Here is a 25,917-nt window from a genome sequence, read left to right on the forward strand (position 1 = left end):
ATTGAATCCAACCAGGCACCAGGTGAATAGGGAGACCTAGATTTTATTTCACTCGATTTGGCCCACTTTTCATTGAACATTTCAGTGCCTTTTCACCGAAAAACGTTCCTTTCATGTTCAGCTGAGATCCCAGACTTCAAAAGCCCTTCCAGGACATACGAGTCGATAAAAGCACTTTATGATTCTTACCCCATATTTCAGTACACAAAGTATAATCATTGAATTTCAAAACTCTACTCAAATTTAAACCCTCTCCCGGCATACATAAATTTTCACTTAACTCAGTAATGCGATATTTAATCTTAAATCCCCAATCGTTAAGACTGTACAGAATCCTATCCTCCAGACTAACCAGCGCGTCCCGATGAAAAATTCTGTTTCGCATAACCATAAAATATACGACCCCAGGAGCAATTAATCAAATTTTCTGTATCCTCTCGAACGAACCCGGGAGAAAACCGCAGGAGCTCAATCAACTGAACCAGCAAATACTCCGTACGTATTACTTCATGCCCAGAGAAGAAAGCCTGGAATCAGCGAGCTCAGGAAAAAAAAGAATAATCAAATAAAAAAACTGGCAGAGAAAAAAAAGGAATATGAACGAGAAAATTGAGGAAAAAAGGACCAACACTTCTTCTGCATTCCATCATAACCATCTCTGCAACATTGCGGGAAAAATCTAGAGAAAGATGAGGTTCAGATGATTTCTTTCCGCCAATGTCTGCAGCACTGGAAAATCCCAAAATAACATTTACAGTTTAAATTGCTGGAGGGCTTATTTTCGACAATCTTATCTCTTTGCATAAGGACCAAATCAAGCGGCTGTCTTAGATACTCTGGTGGCGTCCTGGGTGAAGCCAGATAGGACGGGACAGTGGAGGGGACGCTCTACCTCCTTAAACGCAGGAAGGACCGTGAAAGTCGGATTGTCTGTAAGTTGAAATGTGGTAATAAAGATTCCTAGTGCAAATATATTATTGGAAAACAACAGCTTTGCCGAGGAATTGGGGGATGGTCCCTGTTTGTTTTGAAATAGTATTATTTTGGTCTGATCGACTTCCATGTTGCTGGCTGGGAAACCAAGAAAGTGGAACCAGACAGGCGGGTCATACAGACTCCGAAAAACTTTCTGCAAGAGCAACACTTCAAACGGAGTCCGACCGCAAAACCTACAGAACCAACCCTTTCGAATGTGTTAATTAATAATATTGATACGGGCGAGGGTGAGTGGAGCTGGATTTTGCATGTCAACCCGCTCCAGATAAAGCCCCTGGAAGCTGAAGCCTGAACATTTGGGTGTCATGCGATCCTTTTGATGCCTGTTGATTTGAGAGTTCGAGAAGGGGGTTGAGTGTCTATGCACACAGAGCCTACTTCAGCCGAGCAAGTAGAGCGTGATAATGTTCAATCTGCAAACATGATGGGCAAAGCAACGACGGACAGGCAAATAAACAAGGAGGTTCTAAGCCAATGCAGTTGGTATGCACCACGATATGTGTGTGCTTCAATCAGATTTCAAGATTGAGGTCAATTCGGGTAAAGCAAGTGCTCTTTCGCTGCCAAAAGGAATTAAAAATCACTGGAAAGTTGCTCGGCAGGAATCATGGGGGTGAGTGAGTTTTCGACTGATTAGTATTGTGGCTTTTCTCGGTATGTAAAAATCAACAAGTATCGGTAAGGGGTAATGAGAGTCTGTTTGATACACGGAAATGGGATTTTACTTAGCTTGATTGGATTTAGTTGTAGGGAACGTTAGCTCATATTCTCAAATCAAGAATCTGTTTTCAGCACCAATAATTAGGCCACTTAATGGCGTTCTAAGCCCTGATTGCAACTAATAGGTTCAGAAATTGGACGAAAGGAAAGAAAATGCTGTGACTGTTATTGTCTGGCACTCGAAAATTGTCTAATCCTTCTTTTCGTATACAAGGTGTGACTTGAGTACCTGTCATTTAGGCATAACCCTACGGTCCCCTTTGGATACGGATTGATTTGGCAACTACAATTAGAGCCCCACCGTGACTAGTACAGCGGTAGTGGTTTATACTGAGCGGAGGTTCAGCATTTATAATGGTAGACGCGAAACCTTTCTCATACCACTGTCGCAGTTAAAGGAAGGACCCCAGAATTGTAAGTGGAACTCCACGCACTGAGGTCAAACACAACTCTGCCCGCCATACGGGCGCAACCTCGACCGGCATGAAACTCCCATAAGAAGACACATCCTCCACGATTTCTCCTGGGGCATATGGTCTCTGAAGGCCATCCCGGCTCTTATAGTACTAAATAACCTTGGGTGAGACTTCCTGAGAAGAGCGACTTCTGCTGAGTCCCTTGCAGACTCGGGTCTAACCGTCCTTCTCGAGTACTTGAGGAGCACACTCCCTATAGAAAGGTACAAATGCGAGAAACATCTTGAATTCATTTTGTGCAAGGGTGCAGGCTTAGATGACCTGCGCTATGCCGCTGGAATCGGAAAATCCTCTGGCTGGCTTGTCAGTTACGCCTGAATAGACGGCTTGTCCCACGATCGTTGGCCTAAGGTCTCACCCCACTCACGTCCCGGTTTGCTTAAACTTTCTTCAGATTTCAATCGATCACTAAACACTAAAGAGTCGAAACTGACAGCCCAGCCGAAACCTACAAAGAGAAGGATGCAGTGACCGTGACCTCGTGATGGGAGCGGAATTTCATTCGTCTTTTGCAGGATTGATTTGCTCAGATAATACATTCTATAATATGTAAAAATCCCCTCAGTTCAGAATACCAACCTTCGCTAGGGATTTGCGTATTAGATTCCAATTGCCCGAATTGAATGCATTTTTTACATCCAGGGTTACTACCACGCAATATTTGCTGGTACTACCCTTTCCGCGGATTGCAACTTCGGCCAAGCCAGTAACCAATTTGATGGCATCAATGGTTGATCTGGCTTTATGGAAGCCATACTGCCGATCTGAAAGGCCGCCTTGGCTCTCAACAACAAGGAGTAATCTATTATACATTACCCACTCTAACATTTTCCCCACAGTGTCCAGAAGACATATGGGTCGATATGAGGATGGTTCACCTGGAGGTTTACCAGGCTTAGGCAGAAACAGCAATTTCTGCCGCTTCCATACCGCTGTAAATATTCCCTCGGACATGCACGCTTCGAACAACTCAGCGAACATGTCCGGCCTGGATTTGACGGTAAGTTTAAGGGCCTTATTCGGTACTCCGTCCAGACCCGGTGCTTTATTTCTCCTATTCTGCCGCAGATCTCCAGCAGTTCGTCTCTGGTGACTGGAGGAATTGCCGTCACATGACATGAGTACCTGTCGTTTAGGCAAAACCCCACGGTCTCCTTTGGATACGGATTGATTTGGCAATTACAATTAGAGTCCCACCGTGACTGGTACAGCGGTACTGGTTTATACTGAGCGTAGGTTCCGCATTCATAATGGCAGACGCGAGACGTTTCCCATACCTCTGTCGCAATTAAAGGAAGGACCCTAGAATTACAAGCGCAACTCCACGGATTGAGCTCACCCACAGGTTTGCCCGTCAATTGCCATGACACTCCCACAAGGGGACTAACCGCAAGTAGCTGGGCCGAAAGTGCATCCTCGAGGAATTGTCCTGAAACATATGCTCTCAAAAAGTCATCGCGGCTCCAGTAGTACCAGATAACTTCGGGAGAGAGTTCCTAAGAAGAGCCACTTCCGATGAGTCTCTTGGAGACTCGGGTCTAATCGTCCTTCTTGAGTAAGTGGAGAAAACACCCCCGATAGAAAGGTACAAATGCGAGAAACACTCTGAATACATGTTGTTCGAGGATTAGATGACAAGGGCCACCCCGTTGGAATTGGAAAATGTTCGGGCAGGCCTGCCAGTTACGCCTGAATAGCTTGTCCGACGATCGTCAGCCTAGCCTATTATTCCACTCACGTTCCGGTTTGCCTAAACTTCCTTCAGATTAATCGGCTGGCCAAATAGTTTTTCAATCGATCACTGGACACTAAAAAGTCAAAGCTGACAGACCAGCCGAAACCCACACTGAGAATATCTATTCCAAGATGATGTGGTCGCGGCTTCGCGACGGAAACGTAATTTTATTCGCCTTTTACAGGATTGATTTGCAAAAATAATGCATTCTTTAATGTGTAAAAATCCCCTTAGGCCACTACAATTGGCGCCCAATGTGGGGCCTACCGTTTCCTGAATATTTCTTATTTACAGGTTTCCTGAATCAATGGAAGATAGTCTATTCCGGATCACAACTTCGTTTTGTGGAGTCGGATAGAGAATCAATAGATTCTCAATATTGTTCTCGGCTAGGCTCCACCCACACTTGCCTTCACATTTCTAGTTTTAGGTAATGCCTTTTATCCCCCGGAAGCAAATGTCCCTAAGTCTCAATTTCCGTTCCAACCTTGTAGAGGTTCCTGCCCTATCCTTGGTAGTAGACCACAAGAGCTAGTCGCTTGTTGTGTTTGTCTCTGAGACTTAAGGTCTTGTGGGTGATTGCCTTCCAGAAGTCTCTGAATCGACGGGCCTTTACGGTTATGTGCTGAGAGGTATTACCGTTTGACCTTCTGAGGAGTGTCCTTCCCAACCTTTATGTGAAACGGCTATCCCTTCGTTTCAGAATTTGAAAAATTAATTATTCTTTCTTCTTCGTAGGGACGAAGGGACGGATGAGATGAATTTTTGAAGGAATACAGAGGTAGTCGGCTGTATGCTGTACCGTCCCGTCCTCCATGATTCATCCGCACTTTGTTCTCTGACTCCAAACGAGAAAGATTGAATTCTCGGGATCCTTTTTGCTTGTTTTTATTATCTAATTCCCTGTGACGGGGAGCAACTCGATTGGTGTTTCTTCGTTAATATGCAACATTTTGGAGGTGGATCTGTACTAAGCTTGACCTGCCAGCGCAAAGTACTGATTGACGGTGCCATAAGTCCGCGAGGAGAGATCCTGTAGGTTGGATTGATCCTTCCACACATGATGCAAGGGAAACGGACATGTATGCCGCTTCACGGATTGAAGGAATGGTTCGAGAGCAATTGAGCAATTGAACCTCGAAACCCGAATATACACTCAATCCATCAGACATCACAACATCTGCCTGCTTCAACTCGTGTCGCGCACATAGGAGACAGACGTGATGAAGGCCGGAGTACGAATAAATCTTATCGACATCAGGATGGTGGAATATAAACACTCTGTACAGACAAGACAAGGCTTTTTACAGACGACAGGTCCGGACCCGAGAACTTTGACGGACATGACGACAGATCCGGACAAGGCTACTTGTATGATGTTTTCGATTCGGACGATGACGCCCCGCCTTACGGATGCCAGGCACGACCGCTTCATACGTTCTTAGCAGACTGGGTCTACACCATTATGGCATCCTTGGATTTGGTTTTTGATAGCAATCCAATATCCTCGCCCATCAACAATTCCTGTTCCACGTGGAGGGCTTGAGCAACGCAACCCTACAGGGGGATTGCTGTGTACTTATGTACACACCCTATTCAGAGATAGAACAGCAAATTGGTACTAGGATTACCACCAGTCTGTCGGACAAATTGAGTGGACCTCTTTCCGTGAGGCTCTTCACCGGCCCTCTTGAGCATGCGAAACGTGGCAAACATTCTATGCATTGATGGACGGCGGAAATTACATTCCGGATGGAATGTCACAAACCGGAAGACCGGAAGGAAGCATATACCATAATGACAGAGTACAGATCAGCCAAAAGGAGACTCCGCACCGAAGCAAAGTCCGCTGCTGGTAGGATCTGGTCGACGAGGTGAATGGGTACCCCTGGGGACTCGGTTACAAACTGGTAACCGAAAAATCGGGGCCTTGCGGAAACCCTGTTCACTTAAAGCTGAGCAGATGACCCGCATTGTACGGTCAATATTCCCTGCGCACCCCGTACGGGATCGTGACGTCGGCGCAAAAAGTGGCGAGGACTACACACTTCTGTCTGTAAAAGGGTTGGAACAGACAGTCTTCTCTATGAAAAACAAGGCCTTCTTGCCAGCAGCCGATGGTATCCCAGTAGAGGTATAGAAACTGGTGATTCAACATCGGCCAGACCTGCTGTTGCCGCATTGAACGCTTGCCTGAAAGACGGTATTTTCCCTTCTTGCTGGAAGATGGCGAAGCTTGCGGTGATCAGCAAAGGTAAAGGTGACCCTGAGTTGTCGCTTCATACCGCCTACTTTGTATGCTTGACACTGCTGGAAAAATGCTCGAACAGCTCGTCAGAAGTAGACTCACTGAAACGATACGTACTGCCGGAGATTTATTCCCACAGCAGTTCGGCTTTAGAGCAGGGAGGTCTACAGTGGATGCTGTCATGCAAGTCGTGGATGCCGTTCGTCGAGCGGAGGCACTTTGGATTCCGTAAGATGGAAAGACACTCTAGGCACACCAGACAATACTTTCCACGTCGCGAACTATCTCTACGAAAATTTAGAGACTATGTGAGGAACCGCTCCCTGCTCTATGAAATACTAGAGGGTCAGAGGAGGATGGAGGCCACGTCGGGCGTACCGCAGGGATCCATCCTAGGACCAGACCTCTGGAACGCTCCCTATGATGATATCTACTTAAACTCGACATGCCAGAAGAGTCGCGCCTGGTCGATTATGCAGATGATACCGCGGCGCTTTTTGCTGGGCGCACTATCAAACAGGCACGAAGTAGACTTGACATATTGATGCGACGGATAAGCGGATGGATGAATGCTCATGGTTTCAACCTTGCACTGGAAAAACCGAAGTGGTCGTCCTGACTAAAAAGAGAATTCAATCCCTGCGTCCCATATCATTCGGCGGCTTGAAAATCGAGTCAACAGCAACGGCAAAGTACCTTGAACTGACTTTTGACCCAAAAATGAGCTTTTTTGAGCAAGTCAAAGCAGCAGCGAGCAAGGCTGCAACTGGATTTCGGTCTTAAGAAGGCTAATGGCAAATATTGAGGATCCTACAAATTAGGCTAGGTCTAGCAGGCGACATCTCCTGACGAGTTTAACGTAGTCGATCCTGCTCTACGCGCAGAAGGCTGGGCTGACGCTTTTGGCAAGAAGGTATATTGTAAATGGCTGGCGCTAATACAGAGACGGGGAGCTTTGCGGGTGGCGTTTGCATACCGCACTATCTCTGGACAGGCCGGGATGGTGATCGCGGGGGTGATCCCCGTTAGCCTTCTTGTTAAGGAGCGTAAAACCATATATAACCGCAAGGGAAGCCAAGGGAGCTGGTTGCTCATGAAGAGCGGTAACGCACCCTAGATGATTGGCAACTCTCTTGGCAAAATGAAACAAGAGGCAGATGGACTGTGCGGGTCATTGGCAACTTAGGTGCGTGGCTGAATCGGAAACATGGTGGGGCTGACTATTTCCTTAGCCAGTTCTTGAGTGGGTATGGAAGTTTTTAGTGTTACCTGCACAAGAGCGGAAAGGCACGATCTCCGGATTGTGTGTTTTGCAATGGGGCTGTGGACGACATCCATTACGCAATTTGTTCTTGAGAAGGTGGGATAGGATTTGTCAGCAGCTCTATTCAAACACAGGAGATCACTATCCAGACAACATTGTCGAGGAGATGCTGAGGAGTGCTGATAGATTGAGCCTTGAACTGACAGTTCCTTTCCTCCTCAACCCTCCCATTTGGTGAAAGGAATTCCCTGATGTGAAGGTTCCGCAGAGGCAGTAAACTCCCGGAGCTAGCCCGAAATAATGCGACAAACGATTCCAGTCTAGCTCTCTGATGATACGGAGGTTTAGTTGGTAGGCTGAAGACGTACTATTGCGAGAGTCGAACGCTCGGTGCGTAAATGCATTGACCTTGACAATGAATGCATTGACATTGAGCAGAAGGTGCATGGATCATAAGCCCAAGGAAAAACTACTTTGAACCAATGAGTAAGGACACTAGTATATTCCAGGCAAAAATGAACGCCATAGACAGACGTGCGCCTCCTTCAACCTCCAAAGAAACTATAGAGGCCAAAACATTGCCATTCTGACCAACAACCAAGTGGTAATCAAAGCATTTAGGTCCAACTAGGTGGACTCCAAACTGGTATAGGAATATATTGATAGACCGGCTGACAGAATAATGTCTGGATACTCTGAGTTTCAGGCCATGTTGGCTTAGAAGGGAATTAGGCAGCGGACGGGCTACCAGGAATGTCTATTTTGAAAGTAGATTTTACGATATTATGTAACAAAAAATACTTTCAAAAGAGGAACTGCTTCCCGAAATATGGTAATCGCGGACAAAATAAAATACTTTGGACATAACAAGGTACTTTTCAGTACTAAACTTTTTATCTACTAAAATTTCCGTTTGCAAAAATTAATATCGAACATGGTCCTCTATGACTCACTCACCCCCAAGAGTGACGCATTTTTAAGGTTTTGTGTGGAATAAAATCTGATTAGAATCGATTCGATATCTGTTTGTCCGTCTGTCTGTCATAGCCAATTTATTCGGAAAAGGCTGGACCGATTGTCACGAAATTTAGCGAGAACGTGTGGCCTGTAAATTCCTTTACACATAGCAAGTGACGCCATTTTGTGTGGAGTTTAAAGGAGGGGGGGTCCCCATACATGCGAAAGGAGAGTGCAACATTTTTTTCACAGAATATGGTCATGTGGGACATCAAATGAAAGGCCTCAATCAGTAGTTTTCGAAACTAATAATATTTTTGATAGCAGGTGAAACATAGGGGAGTGGGGGCTCAAAATATGTGCTCCAAAAAGTGTAACAGGTCTCGTTCTCAGAACTCATATGAATGGCGGAGTTGGAGTTTGGAAATACATACGTATTCAAGGAATGTTTTGATAGAAGTATACGAGAATGGCAAAACATAAATAGGGTATTTCTCAAACAAGATGAACGAAAAACCTTTATACTTGGAGCGTCCAGCTTTCGATATTCCGACTTGTTTTATAGAAGACAGTTAGGAAGTTCCTCTCGGCTGGTGTGGCCCAACCATTTCCTGTCTTGGGTCAGGGAGTTTTGACTTAATACCCAAAGGGGCTTCGGTGGAACTGAATTTTGTTGGGTCTAAGTGTATCAGAGGAGTTATTTCCCCATTTTTATTTGAAAAAATTTTATATAAATACAGTAATATTCCTGTCATGTTGTCTGACACTTTCAGTAGATATCAAACCGCATTTATCATACATCCCTTACCCTTACAATATGAAGTTGAAATATGTCTCCACCACAGCACAATGGAACTTATTCAACTAAAACTCCATTTATCCTGACTCATTGTTACTTGACCCCCTGTGGAGTTTAATTCCATAGAAACTGGAAAGGCCATTACATCGCCAGCCAACTTTTAACTACCAGACTACAATGGATTCGGTGGCCATTTATGTCATTGATAGAAACTCACTGCACTACCGGGCGGAACATTTTATCTGGAGTCCAGAATGCTCGTGTCGTTTTAATGCTGCCTGCGATGGATTGATACATTTATACTTCTCCACCCTTCCATTCACCCCCGCTGGCACCTGGAAAACCATTGAAAATAATCCACAAAATCAATCGTTATTGGAGTTGCAACAGCAAATTGCGAAGTTCCCATAAAAATGCAATAGCACGGAAACTGAGGCAAAGTCTGCATAAGCACGAAACCGCGTTCACCCCAATTACAGCCTCCCTGATCTCATACCCTGTTCGCCTCCTTTGCTGTTTACCTACACCCCCACGGGACAGTGCCACCCTGCCTGCTTGGAAAAGCCTCTTACCTCAATATAGCGGTATGTTGTACACCTTTATGTTAAACAAGAAAAAATGAAATCACGGAAATGAGACGGAGACGTAAAATGCAGAGCGCCAGGACTCGGTAAGCCCCGCCACGAGCTTGTTGAATTGAGATGTTGACCCAGTTTAAATCTCGGCAGTTGCATTTCAAAAAAATCATTTTCATTTCTTTCTCTCCACTAACTACTACCACTATTCCTAAAGCGGCGCACCAGATCTCAGGGTGCGCGCTTCCATTTTGAAAACGCAAACCCGTTGAATGGAAGTTTCGTAGCTTTTCGACCCAGACGTGGAGAGTCGCGAGAATGCAGTACACCAGCATATCAAGGATTTGTATAAATACAACGTGTAAACTGAATGCCTCCTTACTTAAGTCCTTGGCTACAGAATGGTGCAGGACGCAGCAAATTGCGAGTTACAGTGATGATTGGAAACGCTAACCAATTTCAGCTTGGGATTTCCATGTCAGGACGGGACAGTGGGACGCATAGTTTGCAAATTGGTGAAATGCTTTCCAATCTAAATCCAAACGCTCCGCAGATGGAAATTTCTCTCACTTTTATTCGTCGTTATAGCAGCAAATTACCGAGGCTTATGGCAGTTGAAATGGGCCTTCCGTTTTCCTCTCTAATGCTGACTTTGATGAATGGCGAGGATTATTTTCCGAAATGTTGTGCTCAAATTCAGCCTCGTTTTTCCGCAATTCTCGTATTTCATTTTTTTTTCGAACTCATCCCGTTTTTCTGCCTCCACTATGCACAGGAGCACCTACCCTCCCTGGGACGATCGAAACGAGATGGAAGGACGAAGGGACGAGTTCAAATGTGTAATCAGAAATGGTGTTGTGTCGAAAGGAATTATATTTGAGTTCATAGGCGTCTTAGCTGAGTGGAGGGCAAATAATTTCTGCTACAAGCGATGCTAAATTTTTCTTTACTCTGCTTTGTAGCGACCTGGAGCCAACGGAGGAATGCAAGGATGTGGAGCATATGATGCCACACTGTACACACACTTCCACCCACTTTTTAATTTTCATTCTGAATGGAAGCATTTTCCGCCGTGAAACCTCGGAGCTCCGTCGGCCTGGATTTAATGTCAACTTTATTTCACCTTTTTATTAGTCTTTATTTCGCACACTAGACGTTACTTGGCTTTTCATCGCAAGCCAGCACCAAGAAATTCGCCATAATTGTGAATGGGTTTCAGGTCGTTTGGCTTGAATTGCTTCCGTTTTGAGTTAAGTAAAATGTAAGCGTAAATTGCAGGTGGAGACGGGGCATGGTCGTAAGTTTCGAACACATTCTTCCAAGGAGCTGGAATTGACTTCCATTTTTGAATCGGAGTGGATGAGACACGTGAAAAGAAATGTGGGGCTATGTGAAAAACATATTCAAAATTCATAATTCAGTTTCGTGAATTCACTGAATGATGCCTTGGAAATGATTGCCTGAGGCTAACTGCTTCTTGAGGAGCGTTCCCATCTTCCGAAAAGAAGGTATTCAACCTTCCTTCGGTATAGAATGAGTGTATCCTTGAGAAATCTGGTAGTCACCCCATCAACTTATTAGCTCTTTTCATTGGAAAATTCGTTAGAGCTTGTACCAGGGCAAGGTTTTACTTAAGTGGAAGATCCAGTATTTTGCTCTGGTAAAGTGATTCCAACTGATGGCAACAGAAGGATGTTAAGAAGGTAATCAAATGAATGTGAAGTTATGAGATTGGCTTCATTGTTTTCAGAGAAAACTACACAGCGCAAAACTGGCCGCGAGACAAAATTCTTCAGAATTTCGTTTCTAACAGTTCAACACTTGGCCTAATTGGCACCGTGGTGCGACGTTTTGATGTCATAAACTTTTAAAATCGTGACTGCTCTGGGAAGGAAAAGGAGAGTATAATCTAACCGGATCAGATCCTTATGGCCATAGCTCGTGGCGGTCACAAAGGATAGCAGCTATCCCATCCTTCAATCAGACACCTCTGCCGCAGACTGGCTTTAGCGTGCCTAGGTACTTATTGAGCGTCGAAGCCGCCCTTGCCCGCGGTAAGTTAAAATCCTTTTGGTCTCACGCCCGCAATTCCCGTAATCTCATTCAGTCTCTCCCTGCTTCTATGAGTTTCACTGACTCCACGGCCAACTCCCCACAACAATCCTGCGACCTACTCTGCAGTGTTTTTTGCGTCGAGCCCTCCACCCTCTACACCTCACATAACTGCCGACTGCTCCGAATCTCTGGCCGTTCCTCTCCTTACGCCTTCCTTGGTTGAGTTCTTCATTAGTAATCCTGACCCCAATGGACCTGGAACCGAAGCGCTTCCTAATCTCTTCCCCTTTAACTGTAGAAAACACATTTCCCTCCCCCCTGAGTATAATCCATAACAAAAGTCTAGATGAATGTTAGTTTCCCCGTGTCTGGAAAGAGGCCCTTATCATCCCTATCCTCAATGGCGGAGACCCTTCGCTTGCTGTGAACTACAGCCCCATTTCTTTTCTCTCCTCTTGCTCTAAAATCCTCGAAAGATACGTCAACGACTGGTTGACCGCGCACTTCGGTCACCTCATTATCAAAGAGCAGCATGGTTTCGTGAAACATAAATCTACGGCTTCAAACCTTCTGGTCTTTACCAACTTTTTTGCTAAATGCTTGGATTCACGACAGGAGGTACATACTATTTTTACCGATTTCTCCAAAGCCTTTGATACCGTCGACCATAACATTCTCGTCTCTAAACTTTCATTACTAGACTTCCCTCCCTCAGTCATCTCCTGGCTTTCCTCCTCCATTTCTGCAAAATTTCTTTTCACGGTTTCTTATCTCGTTCCTTCTCTCCTTCCTCTGGTGTTCCCCAAGGCTATATTCTTGGCCCGCTACTTCCCCTGCCCTCACCTGCTTTACGCGGACGACCTTAAATTGTTTGCCTATGTTTCGTCTCCGTTGGACTGTGCTCTCTTACAGTCCAACCTTGAAAATTTAATCTGTTGGTATTCGGTCAACAAGCTAACACTGAATGTTAACAAATCCCACTGGATGTGCTATTCGCTTAAACCCTCCCCAACATCCTTTTCCTATTCTCTCAGTGGAGAACCCCCTTCCCTACCGAATTCCTTCAAAGGCCTGGGTGTAATATTCGACGACAAACTTCGTTTCAATTCCTACTTCGTTGGCATCATTAATAGAGCTTCCAAAATGTCTGGTTTTATCCTACGTTCTTCCTCCGACTTTACCTCACTCTTCAATTCCCTTGTCAGAAACATCCTTGAATATTGCTGTGTAGTCTGGTCCCCCTTCCGCATTCGGAACTGCCGCGCTCTTGAAGTTGTAGAATGCAAATTCACCCGGACCCTCTTTTACAAAAAGAACTTTCCACGGGTTGATTATCCGTCACGACTCGGCACCCTCAACCTGCTCTCCTGGCAACAACGCCGTATCTTTCTTGATATGTGTACTCTCTTTAAACTCTGCTATTGTCTGATGGACTGCTCCACCAACTCGAATATTACTTTCCGTATCGCCTCGACTCATAACACACCTAGTGCGGACATTTTTGATGTACCCTTCGCGGAGCTCGAGATTTACGTCCACTCTCCGATCCCGAGGCTATGCCGGTCCTACAACGCCCTACAGGTTGGGTCCTTCGACTCTATCCCCTTTTCTAGTTTTAAGCCATTCACTTGCTCCTCCCTCTGAGGACAATATGTAATAAGGAATTGGTTTTCTATGTATTGTCCTCATTTAATAAATAAATAAATAAATAGTGGAGGACGTGTTGGTCAGAATGACTATGTTAGGCTAAGGACTCAGATCATGCTCCAACTACCGAGATGCCCCCTGTATCATCAATAGCTCAGCTTGGAATACACTTGCGTATCCTGGAAGACTATACAGCTCAGCTACACTGCGCATATTATAGAATACTCCCGCACAAACCCGTACCCCCCCATTCGTAGGTAAAGAACTCTATCTCATAACCCTGGAACATATCGTCGATCTTCCACTCTACTATGGTTGGAATGTCCACAGCGAAATTTCTTTTTAAGCTCAACTTGCACGTCGCGTAGTTCCGTTGCCAGAAGGATGCCCAGTTTCCTGGTACTTCATTTAGGATGTTAATATGGTCCCGGGACTTCATTACCCAGCATCTAAATTGACGGAGTCTGACAGCACTGCATGGTTGAAGAGTTAAAGGGGAGGATAGGAACACGTTAAGAGCAACATAACACAACCCCAGTAACGCCTGTACATGTCGTACTTTTCATATTCAGCGCCAGGCACCACTCAATAGAAGCGGTAGGATGGAACGGCTGTGTACATCTTCGACAGGAGATCCATTTCTTAACAAAGGTCTTTATCCAGGTATAGAGGATTATACAGGCGTTTTTAATCCTCAATCCTACGACCAATCCCCAATTTGACTGGGACATCTCTTCGCTGCGGTGATTGCTGCATCCATTTCCTCCTTATAGATGTTACGGAGGGCTGTATTGTGAATGGCTTCAGTGTTCATTCTCACCTGATTGTCAAAAGATATTAAATGTTGAATGCTTCCTCTACATCTAGAAAAGCAACTAAGGTACGTGCTTGTAGTGTAACGACCCCTCAACCCTGCTGATTACCTCTCTGTAGAATTGCCTTTGAGGTAGGCGTACTGAGAATCAGAAAGGTACAACTTATCAATGATCGTCCTTAAGTGGCTATCCAGGAGGCGCTCCACGATATTCGTATGTGAACAACGCGTCTTCAAGAATGCGGTACATGTACGAACGAACCACAGCTTTGCAAAATCTCTACAAACCACGAAACAACAACTTGACTAGATTATGCCGTTTAGACCCGGAAATTTAGATTAGGAGAAGCAGTTTATAGCCCAATTGATCTTATCCTCGATCATTACCCAAACCTTCGAGCGGGTGGGACTGTAAAACCCCCAAGTGGGGATCTGACTCATAGCTCTCCTCGCTGAGAGCGCGTCTAAATCAGCAGCTCTAGGGTTCACCGGAAGATTTCATCCAGCATCCTTACGGCTTTTTAATAAAGGATGGGTTCCTATGTTTCGTGGCCAGGATCTTACCGAGCATCGCAGAGTCGCTCAACATTTGAATGTTGAGCCAAGAACGCTTCATGGCAGTCCTGATGTCCTTAACTATCACTATTTATGCCTGCAGCGGCTTTTGGAGCAAACGGTCATAGAATGTCAAAAAAATAATTACGAAATTTTATTCCAAAGACATAAAACAAGGATCATATCTTTAACTGATTGTCAATGAAGACGACAAATCGGTTGATATAGCCAGTCCTTTGTGGAGTATAAGGCATTTATACAGTGCGTTTTTCGCTTTGTTACATTTTCTCCTTATTTTATTTCCAATGAGACGGCCTCAGTTTTTGCCATTTATGAACTTACAGCATCTGGACAGCACAAAGATGAACACAATCATCCATGACGATTAAAACCCGGAGTAACGAAATCGAAAGACTGACGCCAGGCTGAGACGCAAAATCCATGCTATAGTATACATTTTATAGGACGGGCTTATTATGAGGTAAGCTAGGTGAAATGCTACCGACAAAAAAAACTTTTGTAAGTCCGAGTACCTCAGGTAATTACTGAAGAATGAGCTAAATGGGACGACAAAGTAATTTTGCTGCATGCCACTGTGAACAGTAAAACAGAGAAGAAGATCAAGCTAAAACACACACTTTCTGTTGTAGATCTGTAAATTAACCCAATGTCGGCCGGTGAAATCATCGAAAAGGATCAACCAGCGCATTTTGCGCTAGGCACAAAGATCTATTTTACCTTCCAGGATCCCAAGGCGGTTGTCTTGATCACTGGTTTGTGGCGGTTACGAAAAATAGCAGGGTGGGGCACCCTGCCACCAAACACCCTTTAAAGAATTGTTTATCTAGTGACCGCAAACTGGCTTTAGCGCGTCTCTGCACCACCCCACCACACTGGAGGATGTGTCAGTCAGAATGACTATACTAGGCTAAAGGTTCAAATCATGCCACACTGGCGTATGCTGGAAGACAATACTCTGTACATCTCAACGAACATCCCCGTTTCGACTCCGCAGACCATCCTTGATCTATAGGTGAAGAATCGTAAGTATCGCAATTATAAAATATGTCACCGGGTTTCCACTCAACCCTGGTTAGATTGTCCATTGCGAAATTCCTCTTCAACGTCAGCCGTTGAAAGCTATCCAGTCCGTCACCGGTGTTTCCACTGTTCCATGCATCTGGAAAACTCTTTCGATTGAAACTATTCCAGCGTGTTTTCCTTGATCTCCTCTATTCTCAGAAACCGCCATTCATTAGGTACTTAAGTTTTGGGAACAGCCAGAAGTCGCACGAAGCCAGGTCAGGCGAATAAGAGGGATAGAGAAGAGTTTTCATCGAGTTTTGAGCAAAAAACTCACGAATGAAGAACGCAGTCTGACAAGGTGCGTTGTCGTGGTGGAAAAACCACTCGCCTGTTGCCCACAATTCTAGCCTCTTCTGACGAATGTTTTGACGTAAAGTTCTCAAAGTTTGGAGTTATAGATAACGATTGATTGTCTCACCTTGTGGGAGGAATTCATGATGGCATACTTCGAATCGAAGAAAACAGTGAGCATCACTTTAAAGGTTGATCTCACCTGGCGAAATTTTTTGGGTCTTAGTGAATTTTTTGACTTTCACTGGGATGACTGCACCTTGGTTTCCACGCGGTAGCCATAAACCCAAGACTCGTCACATATAAAGATGGTTTTCAACAAGTTTCCATTAGCATTGGCCATTTCCAAGACCTTCTAACAAACCTTCAGGCGATGGCCCTGTTTTTATATGAGGTCGTACTCCGAATTGTCTAGACAGGCAATCTGGTGTAAAACACCGGCGATGAATTTGACGTTCCTCAACTTCGATCCTGAAACACTCTTTCTTACTTTAACCTATTCCATATGCACTTAGAATTATGCTAGGTCAGGGTCCTATATTGACTTCAGGATTTCCGACCACAATCACATCAGTCAGATTCGCCCTTCTATGATAGAGACAGTGTACCTCATTCATTAGAAGATGCAAGATGCACCCGATACTACCCTATATGCACTGCACACCCTCAGCCCAGCTGGTCGATATGCCAAAATTACCCTTCACCGGTTCACCGCAGTGTGCAGTACTTCGCTGCGGATAACAGAATGGATTTTACCACTTTTACGATAAGCAGAAGGCAACTAGATTTTGGCTTTCCGATATATTCCAGAGTCTCTTGAAGCTCCTCTTGTCATTGATCATTAACCTTAGGTAGTTAATGATCGATTTTGAAACAACCTCGTAATTACCAATTGTTAATAAGGACCACCTCCGTCTTTTCGTCCAGCAGGTTTAGTTCAGTCATTCGTAACCATGCTTTGATGGCGTCAATGGTTGCACTTCCGTCAATTTCCACGACCTCAGACTACTTCGAAACTATCACCACCATCAGGTCATCTACAAAACCAATCAATGCTGCCTTCTTTGGCAGGGTCCCAATACGGGTTCATCATCCATCTCGTACCAAAGTGCGTGCGGTATTGTTATTATTATTCTGCTAACGGAAGTTGCACCAGAAGAACTATTAGTTGTGCCCCTCTCCGAGCTAAATAATCAAGAACACCCTGTTTAGTCAAAATGCCTTTAAGACAATCCCAGTTTGTCCAAGTAAAGGCATGGTTGACATCTAACGTCACCAGCGTGCAGCCCTTTCCAACGGCCGACACCTCCAGACCGTTGCTACCATATAAACTGTCAAACAGGTTTGCCAAAAGCCATACTGTCGCTCCGATAGCCCACCCGCTTGCTCGACGAACAAGCGGGGGGGTATGCCCCAAAATGTTTGCAAGACAGACGTGGTCATATGAAAAAACTCCGCCAGGTGATTTTCGGGGCTTCAGTAGTAGAGACAACCTATATCAGTTTCACTTGGGGTAAAATACTCCTTCCACCATGTACGATTCAAATGTACTTATGAGCCCTGTGAGCCTGATTTTAGCAACCAACTTCTGGGCTTTGGTCGGAATCTCGTCTAATCCCGAAGCTTTATTTACTTCTTCTCGATCGCCCCGAAGATCGTGGAAGGCGCCCTGTTCAACCATCGGTTGAGGTCTACTTTCTTTGTATTGTAGGAAAAGAATTGCAATTATTTTCAACAGAAATCGCGGGTACTTCAGCTGAAGTGATCTCTGCTTTCGAATCTTATTCATTATAACCTTGTAGACAGTTGCTCGTTGTTTCGTATTTACCTCAAGCTACAGCTGCTTGTAGCAATTTCGCTTACTTTCCAGTATGACCTTTTTCAGGTTACTTCGTAGGTCGCGCTATTCATTCTCCATCCACCGAGATCCTGACTTGCTTCTTGTCTTTTGGCAAAGTTTCTCCGCTCGCACGCTAACACGATGATCTCAACAGCGAGATTCCTTGGTTCCACCAGTAGTTTGGTTTCCTACTGTGGCGGGAATGTCATCGTGGTATTGTAGAGTCACATGCCTCAATTACCCGCTGATATAGCCGACTCACCTTTTTCAGCGCCGTTCCCCTCGGGTCGAGTCCTCCTTCTAAAGCCGTCAGGAAAGTCTCTCTTTTAAAAACTCCAGCGGACCAATCAGCTATCTGGGTTCTCCGATGACTGTTGCGCATTCTACTGTCGCCTCATTCGTTTCTAATGACGAGAAAAATGTTCAGGTGGTCACTGTGGGTTTAGTGTTCACTCCCAGACCATCCCTCTTGCCACAGACGTACTGAGGTAAGTCAGATCGACGAACAAGTCTTCTGTCTCGAGAGGTGGGCACGCATTCAACATTAGCTAGTACAATGTCCAGTTCCATGAAGATTTCAAGTAATCTAGCCCCTGATCTTCGTCACTCGGTTTCCCCAGTCCAAGACCTGCGAATTGAAAACACCCGCAATAATTTTAGGGCTGTGGTTTCTAGCGCCCTCGATCAAGTTTTCTAGCATCTCCTGATATTGCCATAACAGTAGCAGGGACGTACATGCGGACGTCGTAAACTTTTGCAATTACAAAGCCGGATTACGCCTTGCGCATATCATCGGGTTTCCAGATGAGTCCTCCACTGACGTAGTACTACCGTAACTTCGATAAGGTTCGCAAATTACCGCCGCGACCAGAGTCGTATCTTAAGTAGTTTGCGAAAGCAGGTCTTGAGCTACCTCGAAATAATTGGGATTGATTTGTCTCTTCTGAGTATGCTCTATATGCCGGACAACTGGCTCTACTTGCAACGTGCTGGTCGTCTACTCCTTCTTTCCTTTTGCACAACACGCATCGTGGATTTCCAGTGCAATCTTTGATGAGATGTCCTTTTTTTTTGCATGTTGCTGCAAAGTTGGCCCATTTTGGGATATTTCCGGATAGGTCGCTTTTTGTCGCGTTTTTGCTTCCCATTTTTGCCCATTGGACGAATTTACCAATTGACGATTCTTCAACTTTTGTCAATGTTGAGACCATAATTGGGGAATTACCAGCTTTCCCTAGCACTTTCACCAGCTCAGCTTTCTTCGGTGAAGGCGCTTTTTTTTTTTGGTCAATTACTGGGTACCAAGGGTTACATAATTCGATCGCTACTCGACTCTATGTTGAGGAGATATCATCTGCATTTCTCGCGTGACTTTGCCACATGATACTTGTGTGTCTTTCTCCTCTACTGTCCTAATCTAGGACACCTTAATGCCCCACACCAAAGCCCTAATATTTTGGTTGATATTTCGTCTCTCATTGATAGACTGACAGAGTTCATTTATGTCTTCTCCCAACGAGAGAAACGTCTACGTTTGTCTTTTACAAAAGCTGCATTAATGCCGATCAGGGGACTACCCTCATTCCTTTCCGAATCCCACGACGAATCTTAACTGGTTCACGTGGTGACTTACCAAACTTGGAGCTCCTGCAAAAAGTATTCGGTATTGAATTTATCTTCACTTCAGTATTATCTTTTGAGTCATTAGATGCCAAGCTCCTAACTACACAGGCACTATGGTCACTTGGTATCGGTGGATGGAGCCTACTCCCAAGACCAGCCGGCACTGCAATGTAAGAAAACTACCTTTCAAGTCCTTCCTTACTTGGTTTGATTTCTGGGTATCCCTTCCATAGCCAGATTTTCTCAACTTTGATCCTGAAATATTTGGATCCTTAAGGCTCTAGTCTAATCCATGTAGCTTCCGCTAGTAGTACCATGTGCTTAGAATTATGCTGGCTCAGGGTTAGGGTATATGCGATTCAAGGGTTGAGGGGAGAACTAACAAGTTTTCCCCTGAATGGTTAAATGCATCCCTAACTACTTCCTTATAATTTGAATTTGACATAACATTTCAGGACAAACTTTTTGTTGAAATACAAATAGTTCTCTTAAGAAAACTCCAAGAACAATAAGAGACTTCAATTCCTCCAAACTTCCAACAATTTTCCTAGGAAATTCAAAGAAAAACTTTATATTTTATCCAATTTCATTATGTTCATCTCTATTTTTCCTCACGCTTTTCCATTCACCGGAGGAACGATAATAGAACCTTCCCCCACTAATTGTTATTCATAGCTTACCAAACGGCGGGAGTGGTGGGTCTGTTGGGCACAGATTGGGGTAGCGGAAAGTGGTTTTCGTCTGATTTGTCACCTGTGACCATGCCCGCATACCAACATCCTTATCGTCGACATTAGAGAATTATTTTGAATGCTGGCCAACGAGGCAATATTCAGAACAGTGACTGAGGCACTAAACAAGGATACTATGGAACAGGATATGAAAGCAAAGCAACCGGATCGATTTTGTTCCGGTTCGGTTCAACAACAAAAAAGAAGTATTTTCATGCTCTATGCAGCCCACCCGCCCCTCCTCAATGTTCCCATAAAAAGGATATGCTCGTCCTCGCATGTAGTCGTGTTGAAAGCCATTACATTCTCCTACAGAAATCTAGTACTTTCTTGGGGAGTAAACTGGGGGATGAAGGGGGATAGTTGGGAGTTGTGTTCCTATCCGCTGGAGTCAGCGCTTCTACTTAACATTTACAATTGAAATGATGATGATAACGAATTAAACCTCGTCCCTGTAGCTCCGCATCAAAACAAAGGCGCGCTCCAATTAAGGCATCACTTCAAAAGGCTGATGGATATGTCGGATGAAAACCTGACGAAAACAAAGGCCGCCTCACATAGTTGTAAACAAGTCAGAGGGAAGTTTTTACATCACAAGTTGATGATGAACATATGTTGAACGGCACTCCATGGCGAATGTGCGCAACTACAGGTGCAAATGAATGCCCATTAAGACAATAAATTATCCTTCCGTCAAGGAGAACTGCTTTTCTGGTATTCTCAAAAATTCACAGTGGCATTTGCTCCTCTCCTCTCTCTAGACAATATTGAATTCAAGCCCCACTTCCTCGCCTCCTGATGGTATCTTGTCCAATAGAAAGAAGTCCTTATTATCTAGAATCGGCATGTTGGGAAAGCCATGGTTATTCCCGCAGACATTACGCTGATGGCAGAAAGTCTTTCCTAAATTTTAGCACGTGAAATATCCAATATATTTCTTAGAAAATAATTCGGATGGTACAGCCGACAGGCAAGGATGGATGAATTTCAGAAATTCCGGAAATTCAATTATGCAAAGCCTTGAAAATGAGGAGAGAATAGCCGTCAGCAATGAGAGAATGAGTGACAATATTAAATCTTGGGGAGAAATTTGCGGGTACTCGCTGTTTCGTCACGTTACTTCGGGGGCGAGAATTTGACACCCCCGATGGTGCTGGAAATTTCGGCTTAGTAATTGGGTTAGTAGACACCTAGGGCGGATTCGAGAAAGGACTCGTGGAAGTATGAAAGGTAAACAAAGTACCGGACTTGGAAGTTCAAATGGCTCTTATCGATCAGTGAGTATGATTTCTAATGATAACAGTTTTATTTTGAATACATTAAGGTAAGAGCCGTAAGCAACGCTATTTCGCAAACCTTGAAAGGTTTGGTAATTTGATCAATCAAACCAGACCGTTAACAAACTTTTAATGACAAGGGACAAAAACAGGTGCAAGGAGTAATGGATTTCATTCACCAGTGAAGAAAGAGAGAGCCTAAAAATGTGGTCGGCTCATTTTCGTGAAGCCTATAAGAAATAGGATTTGAAAATTATTGTACCTATTTTTGGTGAAAATTGAATGGAAAAGTTTTTCCCGATAATGCGATACGAGATTGTTCATAAATAGCACCTAAGTGGGGAGCAAATTTCTACATAGGTAACCCAACCATATATCTGTCAGTGGGACGTCAAAAACAATTGAGAGTCTCATTTCTTCTGGTCAAGGGACTTCCTGTTTTGATCAAAACATCCAATTTTTAAAAAATGTTTTGGTCCAGGGCAGAGACAGCCGAAAAGTGGTTATCAGGGCAAAGACGAAACAGCATCTGACAAGATGGCTCTTTCCTCTGTGTTGATTTGCCAAATCTCCTGAAGATGTGCGTGTTTGGGTGCTACTTATGCGCAGGCCAGGGTGGATAAAAAGTGACTATGGCAAGGATACCCAGAAATAAAACCAAACATAGAGAAGCAAGGGGAATAAAGTTCCGATGCAGGGTTTCGGAAACCCAGTACCGGCGGGTTTTGAGAGTCGACAAACGAACTTCCAACCGTCGATATGCAACGACGACAGTGCTTCAGTAGTGGGAACCGTGGCTACTGTGGCATTGTTGCTTGTTACAAGCGCGATATAGGGATTAGAACTGGTTCCTTTGACGGACTCCTTCAGAAGAAGCTTGATTTTTCGTAGATCCCCCCCTTGCAGGTAAAAGCCCCCACGAATGAAAATGCAATTGCCAAGGGGAAGAGTGTAGTGAGATTCGCTAAGAAAACAATGAGGCCTAATTACCCGAGTGACGTAGTGTGCCTTTATGGCACTGGATAATAAAGTCTTGAAGCTTTGCGAATTTATTAAAGAACCCTGGAATATTCTTCAGAATATAAGGGTATATGATAAGAGGCATCAGGTTTGCGTAGGTGAAGACTTAGGATGAAAGAGGAATGACGGAATCGGACGAAGAATTAAGCCAGGCAACACAAGCAAGTGATGCGCACTCAAAATTCGGGAGAGGAGAAACCGGGGACGATGCTGCCCGAACGGATAAACGAGTCAACTGGCCAGAAAACCACTAAGAGAAAAAAGGCTCAACTTCCAAAGAAGTGGAGCAGACAAGGAGGACGGCTCAAGTTGTTGGCGAAAGGACAAGATACCATCAGGAGGATGTGGAAGCTTGGAGAAAAGTGGCATTTCGGAGAAAAGAGAGATAGAAAGAGGATGCCACCGGGGGTTACTATCATCCCCAAACGAGGCGAAGGGCCATACGTTGACATCCTCAGAATGGTGAAGACAGTCCCAGAACTTAGAACAGATTTAGGAGATAATATTAGCTGCATTAAATGACCTCAGAAAAGGGACTTTATATTGGAGCTCAAGAAGTCCAAGGATATAATTGCGAACAAATGCTTCAGTCAAATTCGAAAGTCCTTGCGACAGGAAGCCGAAAATTAGAAGGAGTAGGTATCGTTGAAACAGTGTTTTAGATGCCTTCGCTTCGGCCACATTGCGAACGCATGTTCCAATGCAGATAACAGGTCGAAGCAATGCAGGAGATGCCAGGTGGAGGGCTAATTGAGCAAGGACTGTGGATCAGACACTATGCAAAGGGAAGGAGGGTCCGGAATACAGTAGAGTCTTCAACACAAGTCGCAGATGAGGTTTATACAACACCATCACTGCCAGCGGCTGCAGAATCTACTCTCGTAAACCATCCGCAAGAATAATATGGATTTGTTTGTAATTAGTGAGCCATATCCAAATCATCGTGGTGTCATTTGGATCAAGGATCAAACAGGCCAAGCAGCACTATTGGCATGCGGAGAACAAGCCTTCCACGCACCACAGCAGGTGATTTTAATGCGTGGGCTCTTGAATAGGGCAACCGGACAACGAATGTGAGAGGACACCTTATGCTTGAAGGATTTACGAAGCCAGATGTGGGAATTGTTGTTGGGAATGTTGGGAATTCACACACTTTCAGGGGAAAGGGTCTGGGGTTATTGTGGACTTGACACACGTGAGCGCCACTTTAGTTGGAGAAGCTGCTTGGCAAGTTAGTGAGGACTACCTTCACAGCGACCACCAGGTAATTTGCATGGACGTCAAAGCCGAAACGAGCTCCAAAAAGAGCTTCTACAGATTGTCAAATGAGTTGCCGAATTGGACGGCGAGGCGGCGAGGGGGACACTTCCTCTGTTGCGCCTGTAGAGCCCGATAAATGCTTGATAGGTACGGCCATAGAAAAAGCCACCAGATCAACCAAAGAGTGACGGAAGCATGCGATGCTACTATACCCAGAATACCTGTAAAGTATCAAAAACGGAAGCAGGTGAATTCGGTTTATCGGTTAATGGCTTTGATGGTTTGCAATGATACTAGAACCACATTAGATAAGGTGGTGGTGATAGCGAGAATGGTCCAATTCGGCCTTTTGGCAAATGAAATGAGTGTTTTATACCATGCAAGACGCAAGAAGGGCACATGGAATACAGGAATACGACGAAGGCAGGCTCGCATGATTTCTAGATGCACAGTCTCATTTCCAATATTACGGTATGACTTGGGTGATAACACAGAGACCAAGGAGGAATAGCATACGTCGAGGGCTACGTGGTCAATTGAGAGGTTGGCCTCTAGTAAACAATGGAAGAACAAGAGATGTTGATGCCAGGCGCGTCATGGGAAAACGACCGACAGTAGCCAGTAGGACAGTACAGTCGGTACTAGCCGTAGCAACGCTGTGCTGAAAAGAAAAACGGGGAATTCCGAAGCGAGACTACGGACGGACTAATATTTTTAAACCTGGAGACCACTGTCGTTGGAATGGAGGAAGTGAGTTCCAGCCACAGTACTCCTACCCCGAAACTTTCGACGTCAAAAGTTCCTCAAGGAGCGAAGGCCGATAAGGATGGCGGTCACCGGAAGTCAATGAAAACACGGAAGTTTGCTAGAGTCCCGCTCAAGAGCCAGCACTGGAAGCCCATACATATTCTGAGCAAGACAGTACAAGTGGCACTGCTTGTGACAAATTGACTTACATGGTTCACAGCTGATCAGCTACACAAAAAGAACTACAACATTTGACGATAATCTGCGGCACCAATGCAATACATCCGCTTTTAAACTACTTTTATTATCAACACAGACCTATTGGTGTCTAATCAGTAAACCAACTTTCCATTTCCGATCAGTTCGGAGAGATACGACGATTGGAAGGAGGTCCTTGATATCATCCTGCTAACCGAGTGTCTGACCATCTGACATCCTTTTCAGATCACAGTTGGATACTTCTCAGCCTAAAATAGCCTGTACAGGAATCCAACCCTTTAAGGAACTTTAAGAGGATCGACTGAAGAAAGTCTCGTGCTCTACAAAATACAGCAAAATGGCATTGACACCGTGGTGGAATGAAAATCTGTCCAACCTCAGGAGACGCGCACGCTCGGTGATTGTCACACCAAAAGTTGGCAGGCGCGACATGAGATCAGAAAGAAGTTTCTGCCTATCAACCTCGCCTCTTTCGTGTTGAAGACCCTAGAACTTGTTCTGGACATATACTTTTAGGGACGATTATGAACAGGACGCCCGTCTCCAAATCTTAGCACGACTACTCAAAAGGGAAATCCACACAAACCGAATTAGCATAGTTGAACGATCGCAGAACTACAGGATACGATTCAATTTATTTGGGTTGCTTTTAATGCAGCTTTTGCGGCGCCTTCCACGGAAGCGTCGGTACAGTCATTCAGTGGGCACTTTAATAACGACGAGTTACCCTTGAATGACCTCGTACAGCATTTGCGATTACAAGAAGAGCTTTGCGATATTACTGGACATTACTGGGCTCGCATCTTCACGGATACTAATTCTCGGACTACAAATGGATGGTTCTTGACAAATAATATTACAACAGGATCAAAGTCTTCAATTCCTAGCTCCAGGAAAAATACGTAGCCTTCATGGGGAAGTATGAGAAATTACGACAGATACTGTGCATTGATCCCCTATCAAAGCAGTCTCCTCCCCTCCC

At 44.7% G+C, this 25,917-nt stretch overlaps 2 protein-coding genes across 12 annotated transcripts in view; both read right to left on the bottom strand.

The window, feature by feature from the left end:
• Nucleotides 1-25,917, bottom strand: part of LOC119648998 (phosphatase and actin regulator 3-like) — a 650,924-nt gene that overhangs the window by 278,709 nt on the left and 346,298 nt on the right. The gene's annotated exons all lie outside the window — the stretch shown is intronic.
• Nucleotides 1-25,917, bottom strand: part of LOC119649001 (WASH complex subunit 3-like) — a 284,314-nt gene that overhangs the window by 220,321 nt on the left and 38,076 nt on the right. The gene's annotated exons all lie outside the window — the stretch shown is intronic.

Source organism: Hermetia illucens, chromosome 2 (assembly GCF_905115235.1).
Source record: "Hermetia illucens chromosome 2, iHerIll2.2.curated.20191125, whole genome shotgun sequence".
Classification (NCBI taxonomy): Eukaryota; Metazoa; Arthropoda; class Insecta; order Diptera; family Stratiomyidae; genus Hermetia; species Hermetia illucens.